The 9829-nt window shown below is 44.3% G+C and overlaps 1 long non-coding RNA gene across 1 annotated transcript; it reads right to left on the bottom strand.

Moving 5' to 3' along the window:
- Nucleotides 1–325: 325 nt before the first annotated feature.
- LOC145544902 (uncharacterized) lies at nt 326–6941 on the bottom strand. The gene is made up of 2 exons (XR_014081695.1): nt 6674–6941; nt 326–1283 (listed from the first exon to the last, which is right to left on the bottom strand). It is a non-coding gene; the product is annotated as an uncharacterized LOC145544902 (long non-coding RNA).
- Between the last annotated feature and the right edge of the window lie 2888 nt (nt 6942–9829).

Genomic DNA, 9829 nt, shown 5'->3' with positions numbered 1-9829 from the left:
ATAGCTACATCAGTTAGCTATAGCTGCATAATAAACCACTCTAAAACTTGGTGACTCAAAATCACAAAGAATTTCTTGGGATGCTAAGTTAGTTGTTCTTGGCTGAGTTCATTCATGCATCCACACTTAGCACCAGGTTAATTAACTGATCTAGGGGGGCCTGAGTTGTTATACCTTGTCTCTCCTCCATGTCACCTCTTAATCTCCAACAGGTTAACCTGGGCATTTGCTCATGGAGGAAGCAATATTCAGAGATAGCACATGGAAATACACAGGCTCTTTTGAGGTCTGGGCTCAGAACTGACATACTACCACTTCTGCTATATTTTATTGGCTAAAGCAAATCACAAGGCAGGCCTAGATTCAAGAGGTGGGGAAATAGGCCCCACTTCTTAATGAGAAGAGCTGGGAAGTTACATTACTTGGATGTAGGGAGGAAACCATTGGGGCCATTGTTACCATAGAGATTTCATTTTTCTTTTCAATTTTATATTATGCCTAGTGACTTATCTCATGAATAACATGGGCATCAACCATTTTACTTATTGCTAACAGTTCCAACCCCTTTTTTGTTTTGTTTTGTTTTTTTTTTCTTTGCTCTGTTCTGAATCACAGGAGGTTGGAAGCCTGGAAACTCTATGCAAGCCCAGATTCCCTTGCCAGATGGCTACAGATTTAGTCCTGCCAATGGGAGGCACTGCCAGGAGATTTTGAAAGGCAGGATGAAGAGAGAAACCATTATGGTTTTCTTACTTTTGCTTCTAGTGGCAGCAAGAGAGTCATCAGATAGCTGATGGGGCACAGGGTTTCTGGTCAGATAACACAGCTCCATGAAGGGAGGAGAAGGGGAGGACAGAGGACAAGATGGTTGGAAGGCATCACCGACTCTACATGAGTTTGAGCAAGCTCCGAGAGACAGTGAAGGACAGGGAAGCCTGGTGTGCTGCAGTTCATGGGGTCTCAAAGAGCCAGATACAGCTGAGAAAATGCACAACAGATTGGTCATTACAGGTGGTGGGGTGTGGGCTGGCAGCAAGACAGTGGTCTCGGCAGTGTGGCACCTGAGGGTTCTGACCCTGGAAGAGTCAGTTCTGTTCTGACTCAGAACAGAAGCAGGTGATGGTGGTCTCCAAGTTCCAATGGCAGTAGGCTCCTGGCTTCTGCATTAGGGTCAGCGGTCACTCCAGTAGCTCATCGGGAACTGTCATGGGCTCTGGGCAGCTAGCTCTCAAAATCAGCAGCCCAAGTTTGGTTATCAGGGTTGAGTAGAACATGATGAATAGCTGTGTGGGGACAAAACAGTTATTTAAATTGTTACCTCAGTTGTCTGTGATGAAGTGCTCAGAGATGAAGCTGTTGGTGGCACTGGAAATAACGATTATGACATTTTGCAACATATGTACATCAAGTCATGATAAACTTAGTGCTGTGTATCAGTTATATTACAATAAAACTGAAAAAATAATTTTTAATTAAAAAGTAGCGAAGTTAGTGGAAGAAAGGGAAGGAGAGAGGGGAAGGGAAGGATGGGAGGCAGGAAGGAGGAAAAGAAAGGTTAGAAAAGTTGAATGGGTGGGAAGATGCTGTATCTGACTCTATTCAAGAGTTTATATGATAATGACAAGATCATACTTGAATACTTAGCTCAAGACACAACCTGAAAACCAAAAAGCTTCTATGTCAGTCCTAAAAGAATCTCCAATTTCTTACATACTTGGGGTAAGGATATAAGACACAAATGAAAATCAGACCCAAAATTTAATCCTACAATTTGCAGAATTACAATATAAATGGAATTCAAAGCCTTGCCAGGTATATGACATTGATTGGGAAAGAGTGAAATTCTGAATGTTAGAACAAGTAAATTTAGATGGCTTTAGATAAATGTGAGAATCTATATTCAGTGAATACTCTAGGGAATTTTTTTTTTTTTTTTTTTTGGTGTAAGCACTCTGTCCTTCCATCTGTGAGCAAACCTTATAATATAAAATGACTATCAAAAGATAATACACAAAATAATTATAAAGTGATAGATTCAGATCTTCACAAGAAAAGACTCAAAGAAATTTTGTAAAGGGCAGACTGAGCCATAAATAAGACATTGAATCTGCTTAAGCTCCCATACTTTGGCCACCTGATGTGAAGAACTGACTCATTAGAAAAGACCCTGATGCTGGGAAAGATTGAAGGCAGGAGGAGAAGGGGACGACAGCGGATGAGATGGTTGGATGACTTCATCAACTCAGTGGACATGAGTTTGAGCAAATTCTGGGAGATGGTGAAGGATAGAGAAGCCTGGCATGATGCAGTCCATGGGGTTGCAAAGATTCGGACGTGACTGAGCCACTGAACAATCTAACCTCCTTAGTTACAGTTATGTAAACTGAGTCCCAGAGAAGCTATGATTAGAATTGTGACCCCTTCCCATCATATTCTCCAAATGAAGAGAAGCTGAGTATTTGCAGGTTCAAGTTGAAGTTTACTGGGTCCCCTCAAGAAAGGTTCTCTGATGTTCATTTGGTAGAGTTCCCTCCTAACAAATATTCCTTAGGACTATGACCTTAACTTGTCAAAAGTCAAGCTGTAGATTGTAACTGCTACAATCTATTAACATATATTCCTGTTTGGCTTTCTAAAGATTATTCAAAGGTTACAAATTCTGATATAGAGAATTCCCTAGCGGTCCAGTAGTTAGGACTCCATGCTTCCACTGTGGAGCGCGGGGGGGCGGGGAGGGGCGGGAAATGGTTCTAACTCTGGTTAGGGAACTAAGATCCTACAAGCCAAATGGCATGGCAAAAAAAGAAAGATAAATTCTGATATATGCCCTTAGAGGGTGGACAATCACTCTCTGTGGAGAATTACATCACTCAAATTAAACTTTCACAGGGAAGGTTGGCCTTGACCATGCAGATGCTTCAGGAACTGTTATCTGGGTAAAAGCATATATTTTCTCAACTATCTCCCTGGCATGCCATCCTCCACATGATGCTAAACGTTCACTTTTTGTTTTTATTTTCTCAGACTCCGGATATTTTCCATGGCAATACAAAGTAGTAATCTTAGCCAGTGCTGAACTTGACACCACTCACTTAACTAACAATCTTTCTGTACCAAGAGGCTGCTGGCGTTTCATACCTCCCTATCAGAAGCGTGGAGGGTCGTAGAGCCACATTCCATGTGTGATGTGTTGTGTAACAGTTTCCAGATTCACACTATTTAAGTATGAAGACAATTTGGGGTCAGTCTTAAAAGCCCGTTGTTCTAGCCTGAGTCCCAGAGTACCAAGGTATTTTTGCCTTATCCTTCGGAAAGTTAACACCCAATGGAGTTTCATTTACCCTAGGCGGTCAGTGACTTACTTGAAGTATTAACTCTGTGTTAGGTCTGGGAGGAAGCTTAGAAATGAAGTATCATTACAGCCACGAAATACACTCGCTTGCCACTGAACAGGGCTAGGTACTATCCCTTGGGCTTCTAAGAGTCTTTTACAGCATCATCGTGAAATTAACCTTCTGAGTAAAGAAAGTATGAGCTTTATGGTCAAAGGATTGATATTCAGATCTGGTTTAGACCATTTGTTAACCCTGTGGCCACAATCTACTTACAGAATCTCAGTTTCCTTGGAAGGAGGGTAATGTCTGCCTGAAGGGCTGTTGTGAAGAAGAAATAGTGTAGATAAGAACCTACTAGAAGGCTGCCGCATCAGCAACTACACAAATGGTCAGAAGTGACATATATACACTCCTGTATGTGAAATAGGCAACTAGTGAGAAGTTACCGTATAGCACAGGGAGCTCTACTCAATGCGCTGTGACAACATAAATGAGAAGGAAACCCAAACAAGAGGGCATGTGTGTAAACTATGGCTGATTCACTTTGCTGTAGAGCAGAAAATAACACATTATAGAGCAACGCTACTCCAATAAAAACTTTTTTTAAAAAGTATTATTTTATTTTGCACAGACTATCAATGTATGTCTGTCACAGCTTGTCTCCAAAAATGGGCCCTAATAATACAAAATATTCCAAAATGACCCTGAAAGATTCTGCTTTTATACTCTTAGAAGTCAGCCATTGTTTAAGAAGCCTAATTGCTCTCCTGAAGAAAACGGCCATGTTGAGAGGTCCTTGAGGATGAGATGCTACACGGAGAGAGAGGCCACGTGAGGATAGACCACTAAGGTGTGCAGGAGAAAGAAGCCGTCTTGGATACTTCATTCTAGTAAAGTTCCCAGCAGATCCTACTGCTGGATCTGGAGTGAGGGTAGCAGTGAGAATACGGTGAGAGGAGAACTTTATGTGCAACTTGGTGGATTCAGGGAATGCCAAGCCATTTGGCCCAGCTGGAACTCAGGGGTACTTGGGGTGAGGTATCAGGAGTAAAATGAGCAGACTTGTCTGTAGGCTACATTGCTTGGAATTCACCCTGCAGAACTTTGAGAGCCACTGTCTGAAGGAGCTAGTCAGACTGACACTTGGGAAAACTCACTCTGGAGCCTGCCTGGAGGATGTTTGTGGGAAGAAGGCTTTAGACTTGGAGTTAAGAGACTGCACAAATAACCCTTCAGGAGGGAAGCGATGCTGATTGGAGTGGTTACAATCTCATGAGAGACCCAAAGTGAAAATGAAAGTTTAGTTGCTCAGTCATGTCCGACTCTTTGTGACCCCATGGACTGTAGCCCACCAGGCTCCTCATCCACGGGATTTTCCAGGCAAGAGTACTGGAGTGGGTTGCCATTTCCTTCCCCAGAGGATCTTCCCGACCCAGGGATCGAACCCAGGTCTCCCACATTGTAGGCAGACGCTTCATCATCTGAGCCACCAGGGAAGTCCTGAGAGACCCAAATTCACCAAAAGACCGACCCAATTGCATATAGAGCTGCCCATAGCGTCAGAAGAGATTATGTGCATCCTTAGTCGCGTCTGACTCTTTGCGACGCCGTGGACTATAACCCGCCAGACTCCTTTGCCCATGGGATTCTCCAGGCAAGAGTACTGGAGTGAGTTTCCATGCCCTCCTCTGGGGGATCGTCCCATCCCAGGTTCTTTACCACTAGTGCCCCCTGGGAAAATGCTGAATTGGGGGGTAGTTCCTCACACACGATAGATAACAAGAGTGGCCTCTGACCCTTCCATTCTACTGTACACTTCCTAGAAGCAGGGATTATGTCCTTTAACATCTTTAGATTCCAGCACATGGCATAGGAACTGACCAAAAGTAAGTATGAAATAAATGTATGCTGAGTAAATTAGTAATGGAATGAAATTAATCTCATCAACCCTTTCTTTTTTCAGAGTGGAACAGCCCAGAAGGAAGAATTAGTAACTCTCCAATAACTAGATTCCTAAAATACCTCTTTTTGATGTCTCCCCCTCTCTAATTCCTCCACCACTCCAATCAGCATCACTTCCCTCCTGAAGGGTTATTCGTGCAGTCTCTTAACTCCAAGTCTAAAGCCTTCTTCCCACAAACATCCTCCAGGCAGGCTCCAGAGTAAGGTTTCCCAAGTGTCAGTCTGACTAGCTCCTTCAGACAGTGGCTCTCAAAGTTCTGCAGGGTGAATTCCAAGCAATGTAGCCTACAGACAAGTCTGCTCATTTTACTCCTGATACCACACCCCAAGTACCCCTGAGTTCCAGCTGGGCCAAATGGCTTGGCATTCCCTGAATCCACCAGGTTGCTCATAAAGTTCTCCTCTCACCGTATTCTCACTGCTACCCTCACTCTGGCCACCACCAATCCACCTATACCTGGCTTTCTCCAACTTCCACATCAAGACTCAGCTTGCTCAGTGTCCCAATTCCTCAGAAGCACTTCTGGCACCTTCTAGGTTTTTTTGTTCTGAAAAGCTTATGTCTAATCTAAACCCCTGGAGAAGGAAATGGCAACCCACTTCAGTGTTCTTGCCTGGATAATTCCATGGATGGAGGAGGATGGCAGGCTAGAGTCCATGGGGTTGCAAAGAGTCAGACACGACTGAGCTTGTATGCCTGCACACATTCTAAACCCTGTCACAATATAGTGTACTTGTTTATTTACCTTACTCTCTCTCCCACCAGGTGTGTGCACCCTTGTATAATCTCTGTCTCCTTCCACAAAGTCTGACACTTAGTTGGTACTCAATACTATTAAACGCATGGGTGGATACATGGATGGGTGGATGGCTGCCTAACTGTAGTTTTCTTTTACCGAAAAAGAATTACTTCTTACCACCCATCCCCCTGCCAGACTAGATTTTTTTCTCAATCCTGCAAATTAGAAGCTATTATTGCTTCTATCAGCCATAGTTTCAGAAATGTAAAGATTAATACTCACGATGAGCAGCAAATGTTTCATCCTTAAGGTGCCACAGGAATAACATTTGTTAATTTGTATTTGCATTTGAAATTGAAACACAAATTGGCACAAGAACTATTACACATCCCGGCTAATTAATGTTCTAAAAATGAATTATGCAAATCAACCTCAACAGGCCTCAGAAGCTCTTTCCATGTATAATGAACGACGCGGAACATGAACCTTGTTTAGGGGCTGATTCTGGTGAGACTGTAGAGTGGAAAAAAGCCTGGCTTGGGAATCAGACTTAGCTCATTCTGTCACTCATCACAAGGTGGCAATCTCCCTGGACCTCAGTTTCTTCATCTGTTAACTGGGAATGAGGATGCCTACCCGAAGGGATGAAAGAAGGCTCTCTTCCAAAGTTCTTGATCCCAAGCAGCTACTTCTAGATAGTGGTTTTCTTGGTTCTTTGGCTTTGTGATGCTGCATCCTAAATCAACCCTGAAGGACTGATGCTGAAACCAAAGCTCCAATACTTTGGCCACCCAATATGAAGAGATGACTCATTGGGAAAGACCCTGACACTGGGAAAGATTGAAGGCAAGAGGAGAAGGGGCCCACAGAAGATGAGATGGTTGGATGGCATCAGCAACTCAATGGACATGAGTTTGAACAAACATTGGGAGATGATGAAGGACAGGGAAGCCTGGTGTACTGCAGTCCATGAGATCACAAAGAGTTGGACACGATTTGGTGACTAAACAATGAACAACACCCTCCTCTCACACGGCCCCCTCCCTGCCTCCTTTGCAAACACCAAGTCTCACTGCAAATGTGACTCCACTCTGCTTATCCTTGAAGTGGAGGCTACCACACCACGTGTGTTTCCATTTCCCTTACTAGGAACCTGCTGGACAGACAATGTAACATCTAGTCTGACCACGGAGCATCCCTTAGACCTTGAGAACGGAATGTCAGAACAGCTGGGGGAGGTCACGGTGACTGATTAGGTAGCAAGGCGGACAGCAGCGAGATTCTGGGCAGCTGTCTGTGTGGTCTGCGGCAATGCTCTGATAACCTATCATCCTGACCATTGGGGGTCTCCTGATTTGGCTGGGCCTAGAGCAGCACCAGTGGTTAAACCCATCTGCTGGGTATGATGCCACAGCATGGACTGGCACCACTTTGCCAGTAATACTTGTGGGTATTAACTAGAGTCCATCTGTAGCCTACTGCAGGCAGTGCCAGCGGTTACATGATGATTCGAAGTCATACGGTGATGGGTCTCCAGGAGCCCAGTGAGGAGGGCATTGAAAGCTGAAGGCTGAAACAAACAGGACCAAACATCACCGTTAGGGCAAAACAAGGTCTACCTAGGAAGACTGGCTGGTCAGTGTAGTGCCAAGGTTATCAGTATGTTGATATTTCCCTCGTGTTTCCACTGTACATACACAAAGTGAAGGAGGTGCCTGCTTCAGGCCAGCTCTCTTCTGAACCCATTATTGCAACACCTGGTTGACCAGCCTGACCTGGACAAATGAGCCCCCAGGAGAAGGTAGCACCTATAGCAAAATCACCCTAACAGTTCCTCCGGCCAGCACCCCTCTTCTAAACTAGAAAGATTTCCCAATCCCCTAGCAATTAAAATGGACATCACATACCAGGGACACATTGCAGTTAGCTGGGTCTCCCTATGGATGCTATGCTATCGAAGCTCAGTTGTGTCCAATTCCTTGTGAGCCCCGTGGACTATAGCCCACCAGGCTCTTCTGTCCATGGGAGTCTCCAGACAAGAATACTGGAGTGGGTTGCCATTTCCTACTCCGGGGAATCTTCCTGACCAAGGGAACGAATCCAAATCTCTTGCGTTTACTGCATTGGCAAGTAGATTCTTTACCACTAGCGCCACCTGGGTCTTCCTAGGGACCCTTATATAGACAGGTGCCAGCATCTTCATCTCTCAAGTGGAGAGGATTAATTCCTTTCTATTTATTCTATTGATTGAAAAGTCCAAGTGATAGAACCTCATTCAGGTATTAATTTGAATAGTAGTAACAGAACCAACAGAAACAGTATATTCTTGGGCTCCAAAAGCACTGCAGATGGTGACTGCAGCCATGAAATTAAAAGATGCTTGTTCCTTGGAAGAAAAGCTATGACCAACCTAGCATCATATTAAAAAGCAGAGACATTATTTTGCCAACAAATGTCCGTCTAGTCAAAGCTATGGTTTTTCCAGGAGTTGTGTATGGATGTGAGAGTTGGAGTATAAAGAAAGCTGATCGCTAAAGAATTGATGCTTTTGAACTGTGGTGTTGGAGAAGACTCTTGAGAGTCCCTTGGACTGCAAGGAGATCCAACCAGTCCATCCTAAAGGAAACCAGTCTTGAATATTCATTGGTAGGACTGATGCTGAAGCTGAAACTCCAATACTTTGGCCACATGATTCGAAGAACTGACTCATTGGAAAAGATCCTGATGCTGGGAAAGATTGAAGGCAGGAGGAGACAGAAATGACAAAGAATGAGATGGTTGGATGGCATCACCGACTCAATGGACATGAGTTTGAGCAAACTCTGGGAGATAGCGATGGACAGGGAAGCGTGACGTGCTGCAGTCTGTGGGGTTGCAAAGAGTCAGACACGACTGAGTGACTGAACTGAACTGACTGAACAGAATCAAGATAAAACCCATGTGTTCTTGATCTCAGGGATGGTCCCATCTGATGGAGAGGGCTGACCTCCCTCACCCCCGCCACCCCAACTCACTCAAGTTCGATGTCTCAGATACACAAAGAATAGAAAAGCCTTGGGGGTTTCTGCACTATAGAGTAGGAACTAGCTCTGAACTGAAGTATTTACTTACAGCAGAGATTGTAAAGGAAAATAAGAAAATTTTCTAAATTTGTCCCTAAAACACTTATAGTCACTGCCATGTTGTTTCACACATTAATTTAGATGTAGTATAATGAAGCAACAAGACCATCTGCTTCCAAGCCAGACATCCCAGCTTGTGTGACCTTGGACTAGTCCTTTTATCAATCATTAAGTGCCCATTTCCTCAACCCCAAAATGAGATTTATACCTAGAGCAGAGGGCTGTGTGTTGATCAGAAAGGCATCCAGAGTAGCTGCTAAAAGTGGAAGATCTGAAGGCATATTACCAGGATTTGGATCTCTCCACTTCGGCTCTCTCCAGCTGGGAGGCTTAAGCAAGTCATTTCACAGCGTTTCAGTCTCCTTCACAGAAAACAGAGTAATAATCGTACCACCTCCTAGGATCAGGGAGAGAGGTAAGTGAATCTGCCAGGGTCTGAATGTCTATGTCCCCCCAACATTCACATGTTGAAATGCTAACCCCCAAAGTCAATGGTATTTGTAGTTGGGGCCTTTTGGAGGTGCTTAAGCCAATGAGGGTAGATGGAGCCTTCATGAAGGGCATCTGTGCCCTTTTAAAAGAGATGCCTGACCCCTTCCCCAGAGCTCCTTACCGCTTTTACCATGTAAGGCTGCTGCTGCTGCTAAGTCGCTTCAGTCGTGTCCGACTC

The sequence above is a fragment of the Giraffa tippelskirchi genome, chromosome 4 (genome assembly GCF_054371585.1).
Source record: "Giraffa tippelskirchi isolate mGirTip1 chromosome 4, T2T-mGirTip1v1.2.pri, whole genome shotgun sequence".
NCBI classification, from domain to species: domain Eukaryota; kingdom Metazoa; phylum Chordata; class Mammalia; order Artiodactyla; family Giraffidae; genus Giraffa; species Giraffa tippelskirchi.
The sequence above is the reverse complement of the archived record's forward strand: the minus strand, read 5'-3'. Positions and strand labels throughout refer to the sequence as shown.